We start from the raw sequence: 6,000 nt of genomic DNA on the forward strand, positions 1-6,000 counted from the left end.
CAGGAGCTGCTATTATGCAATAGCTCCTCAGGGAAAGCATTGTTGTGAGTATGTAAAATTATTGGTCAAATCCTGCGCATTTGTACTCATTAAGTTTGATACTGGTAGCCTAGCTGCAGAATCTTTTGTGACTTACAGCTAACAGTAATTTCAGTGAACAGTATTTTGCACTGTCCCACCTGTTTTGTTGAGATTCCACTCAGGACAATTCCTGTAAATGAAAGTGCTTCATTTGCATCGTCTGCTCCAGCCTGGAATTTCCTTTTGCTTTCAATAGCTTGCAGCCAAGTGTCAGCACCTGTTTCCCCTTCTTCCCCCAATTCCTGACACATGGAGCTTTGGTATCTTCCCTGTCTCCAGGAACAGAACAAAATATGGAATGAGAAAGCACTTCAAAATGAGAACTCACTGCTTTAAAATTTCCTGGCAACATGTATTGAAAAATCTATGTAGGAAAAAAAATGTTAACAAATATAATGCACATAAAATATTGGACCTGAACCATGTGACTTCAAACTTAATGCACAGACATCTCAAACCATGGATATGAGTGGGCTGAAAAAACTAATAGCATTTTGGCACAGAAAAGTACAAAAGGAAACCCAGAACTACTAATTCAACAGCTTGAAATATCAGCTGCTGCATACAAGATCTTTAAAGAGCTCCTCTAAAGAGAACATACCCTTTTAAACTTGTAATTTTTCATTTTAAAAATGTCAGAAAATATCTCAGGGAAAATATGGAAAAATACAGCACTGTTGATATAAAGCCTGAATCCATTGAAGTCTAATAGACGTAAGGTACCTTTGCCCCTGCACCTAATTTCATCACACACATTACTCTCAGCTATCAGGGTCCTGTCACACATTTTGTGTATTTTCCATGCATATGTTCAGAAATTTTGTTCAGCAATAAAAAACAGCTCTAAAATGGGAGAAGTGATGTAAAAGATAAAGCAGCTCATGGAGGCATAATAACATCCTACAAAGCAGTGTCCCCACATGGCTTCAGGGTTGCAGCTTTTGGACAAACTCTGAACACTTGCTGGAGACCTTCACCAGAGAACTCCCTCTGTGGGTCCTTGGGGACCATGTCACTGAAGGCACAAAGAAGCATATGCATGTGCCCTTCACAGAGAAAGTAAATGAATAGCTATGGTTCTGAGACAGAAGTCTGTCTCTAGCTCCTCTGTAGCTAAATAGGTCCAGACCTGGCACCTGGGAGGTGTTTCCATGTCGCAGTACTCTTTTTCACCAATATAACACGAGTGACCCTAGTGCATTTGGCATCTCCATTTCGCTCTTCCTCTGGGATCAGCAAGTGATCTGAGTGACTCAGAAACAGATTCTTCAAAACAGAGTATTATCTAAATTATTATCTGTTCACCCAAATGATACACAACAACCAGATAAAAATGAGAAAAATACTCCATCATTCCTTGCCTATGCTATATCTTTCCCTTCCGATTTTGGGTAAATTACACTGAAAGCAGCTACCTCGTTATTTGATGTGTGGGAGGGAAGACAGCCTTTCTCTGGCTTGTTCTTCTACTGCAGACTTTGATCCTATGCTTGGACCACATGAAGATAAGCCTAACAGAGTGGGTAGAGACAGACAAGTAGGCATGCCTGCCCTTATTTGCTCTACCACTGGCCTCTTCCAGGTGGCTGGTATTTTCTTATTAACCTTATTTGTCATCATTTTGTTTTCTCTTTGTAAAATTGAAGTCTTCCTGCACTGACCTACAGAACAGCAAAAAACACACAGATTGGCAAGGGGGTTCCTTTATTATTCATATAGGTAATAAAACTAGAAGCCCCAAATCAAATCTCTTAAATAAAATGTCAGGATATGATTCCTTGACACATTTGGAGTTCACTGATGAAGAAAGGGGAGGATCCAACTCTTTCTTCAAGTCTTGCGCTTCCTTCTCTTCTGCTGGCTGCACAACTTCCTTCTACCTTGTGCTGGCTCTGCCCTTCATTGAGAGCAGGTATGAGTCACTGAAGCAGCAAGAAAATAATCCATCAAAAAGTGAATAGTTTTCTGCCATATTAAGAAATTCGGTAAAGGGTCTGGCAAGCATCTGAATCAGCACAGCCAGGAAGTTGGACCATGCAATTAGAAGTGAGGGAGAAATAGGGAGGAAGGCAGGAAGGGTAAGATGTTCTTTTAGAGGGAGATGGCTCAGTGGTTGACTGAGTCTGTAAGTAAAACTCAGGAGGAAGGAAAGGGAAAAAATAGGTTTGAAGGCTGCTTATAATAGCAGCATCTCAAATCCTCTCACTCCATGGGATGGCTTTGGAACTGTACTGGCAAATCTCTCTTGCTGCTCATATACAGCTACAATCCTATGGATCTTTAGCTGCTCCTATTCAGCTTCAACAAAACTGCATCTAAGGAAAAGTGACTGAACATGCATTAAAAATGAGTTACTAGGAAAAAGGAAGCATTTATTTCCCTCAGCAATATTCCTCAATGTCAAGGAGCTACTGGCAGTGGCTCGGCCTCTGGGACTGTGCCTAAAGAGCTGCAGCAGAAAAAAGCTCTCACTTTTATTTCTAAGTGCCAGGATGCTGTTCCTCATCCCACCCAGGCACAGAAATGGCCCTAGAGATCTACATATTTTAACCTTCAGACTTTATTACCATTAATTATATCTAGAAGTGAAGCCAGGATCCCTGAGAACACAGTGACAGGAACAGAACACAATCATCCATCTGCCTAGCAACACAGGTTGCCATGAGTATTTCTTCTCATGCTCCACAGGCAGCGGGGGCTCACCACTGAACACCGAGCCAAGTTCAAGGGCTGCATACTGGTAAAGAAAGCCTGCTTCCTCAAAGGAAGACCTTGGTTTCCATATCCAAGATACCTGTGTTTCTCTGGAACCTAGAAGGTGTCAGCCAGTAGCCTGAAATTCAGGAATGAGGGACCTCTGGACCAGCAAAATGTCATCAGTGGAACTGCTCCTGCAAGGGACAAAAGCAATGACATTGGCAACATGAATGCAAACTCCATTCTTCCTTTTTCTGTTTCTTTTCATAAAGTTATTTGCACATGTTTCAATACCATGCAAAAAAAATCCCAGATAACAGATTATCAAATCCCTGAGTTTACATGCTTAGGAAGAAAAGAAAAAAAAAAACAAACATGAGTGGTCCTGAATACATGGAAATACTCTTTACTGGCCCTAGCTCAGAAAGTCCTGGAATCACAAATCATTTGTAGCAGGCTGACAGAAAAAATATTCAATATACCCATTTTCTTGGTTCTCCACTGTGTGCCTGCTTTATGCCTCACTAGAAGAAAGGCTACTCAAAGTGGTAGACCAGAAGGCTCATTTTGGCGTTCTTAAAAAAGCAAAGGACTCTTTGATTGTTGTTTAATATTGAAGGGAGGCCCTGTAATAGTGTAGTTACCTGTGTAAAAATAGAGATATATGAGAAAAACACAAAATCATAGGTTTCAAACTGACATTTAGACAATCACAACTGAATGGGAATGTTGAACACTGGAATTGTGTTTATGTTACCAATATTGCAAAGCTAGTCTTTTAAAAAAATTCTTATTTTGTTATTTGTTACATGATAACTTTCAAATTAAGGGTGTAAAGGCCATAGTGTGGGTAAATTGGCCCACAGTATATTTTACAAAGCCATGAGTTGCAACACAGGACTTTGGGATGAGTGGAGGAACTAAGGATGTGTAAATGATCATATATGGTACTGAATCAATTTATATGAGGCATGATATAGTACTTTTTAATACTTAGGAAAATTCTCCTAGCACATGAGTAGCAGAATTACTTTCTTTCAGATCATCTGTCAAGATTATTTGGGCATGGAGATGTTGCTGTACTCACTAGGTTAGTAATAATCAAAACCAAAATTCACCTGGCTATAAGAAAACCCATCAATTTAAGCAGTTAAGGTTTTTCTGTTTTCTTCAGAATGCTAGTCATGGTTTAACTCCAGCCCGCAACTAAGTCCCACACAGCCTCTCACTCATTCCCCTCTGGTGGGATGGGGGAGAGAATCAGAAGAGTAAAAGTGAGAAAACTCGTGGGCTGAGATAAGGACAGTTTAATAGGAAAAGCAAAAGCTGTGCACACAAGCAAACCAAAACAAGGAATTCATTCAGTGCTTCCCATGGGCAGGCAGGTGTGCAGCCATCTCCAGGACAGCAGGGCTCCATCACATGTAAGTTACTTGGGAAGACAAATGCCATCACTCCAAATGTCCCCGTGTTGCTCTTTCTTCCCCCAGCTTTATACTGAGCATGACGTCATATGGTATTGAACATCCCTTTGATCAGTTGGAGTCAGCTGTCCTGATTGTGGCCCCTCACAACCTCTTGCACACCTCCAACCTACTTTCTGGTGGGGTGGTGTGAGAAGCAGAAAAGGTCTTGGCACTGTGTAAGCCCTGCTCAACAATGACTAGAACATCCCTTTATTATTGTCCTGGTTTCGGCTGGGACAGAGTTAATCTTCTTCCTAGGAGCTGGTATGGTGCTGTGTTTCGGATTTAGTATGAGAAGAATGTTGATAATACACTGATGTTTTGGTTGTTGCCAAGCAATGTTTATACCAAGTCAAGGACTTTTCACAAGAAGCTGAGAGGGAGCAAAGCCAGGACAGCTGACCCAAGCTGGCCAGAGGGCTGTTCCTTACCATGTGGTGTCATGCTCAGTCTATAGACTGGAGTGGACTGGGGAGCAAATACTGCTGCTCGGGAACGAATGGGCTATTGGCAGGTGGTGAGCAATTGCATTGTGCATCACTTGTTTTGTATATTATTATTATTATTATTATTATTATTATTATTATTATTATTATTATTATTATTATTATTATTGTTATTATTTTATCTTCCTTTGCTGTCCTATTAAACTGTTCTTATTTCAACCCACCTTTGTTTTGATTTGGTTTTGTTGTTTTTCCTTTCTGATTCTATCCCCCATCCCACTTGGATGATGGGGAGGGTGTGCAAGTGGCTCCGTGGTCCTAGTTGCTGGCTGGGGTTAAACCATGACACTTATCAACACTGTTTCCAGCACAAATCTAAAACATAGCCTCATACTGGCTACAATTTATTAAAAAAAAAAATCTAGACCATATGCTTTAGAAGATAATGTTTGGATAATTTATGTAGCATTATTCTTTTAAATCTACAGTAGGACAGTAAGGGAGAAAATCATATTCTCTAACAAGTCCAGTTAACTTAATGTGTTCAGGATTTCACTTTACAAGTCTGACCCCACTACCTGCTCCTGTTAACTTCAGAATTTCAGTGGGAATAAGGTTAAGGTCTGTGGGACTGATCATAATTTGATTCACAATTTATTCATCTCCACTGACACAAACGGTACAGGATTAAGACCAGCGTTACAGCATAAGCATCACCTCAGTTCGCATTCATCTCAGAGTTTTTTTGTTCAAATGGCTAATTGCGTGGCTAGCTTGTTTTTCCAGGTTTGTGACATTTTCTTATTACTTAAATATATGTGTTAACTTTGCAGATATTGAATTAATTTGCATATTTAAATAATGTTAAGTCTGATATAACTAGAGATAGTGTACAGAGTATGTTTTGTAAATTTTCCTATATAGACTTATGATTGTAAAATGAAAGTTGCTTTGAAGTAAGAGATATACTTTGTTACTTTAAGGGCAGGGGATGCAGCAGAGGAACAGAACTAAAACACATCCCAGAAATATTTTCTCTACCTTTAGAATAAGAAAGAAATTGAACTCCTGTTTGATTCCCTTGTGAGAGCTAGGGGACTTGATGCCAGAAGATAGATAACTGTATTAATGAAAATCTAATCTGTGCTCAGAGACTTTTCATGTTGGTTATGAATGTAAAATATTCATACCACAATAGATGGTTACACTGTCAAAAGCTGAAGTTCAGCCAATTTTATCAGGAAGAGTTGACATTTTGCTGTATTCTTCATTCTAGGGAACAGGAAAAATAAACCATCAAAACTGCTCCT

The sequence above is a fragment of the Patagioenas fasciata genome, chromosome 3 (assembly GCF_037038585.1).
Source record: "Patagioenas fasciata isolate bPatFas1 chromosome 3, bPatFas1.hap1, whole genome shotgun sequence".
In the NCBI taxonomy this organism is placed as follows: domain Eukaryota; kingdom Metazoa; phylum Chordata; class Aves; order Columbiformes; family Columbidae; genus Patagioenas; species Patagioenas fasciata.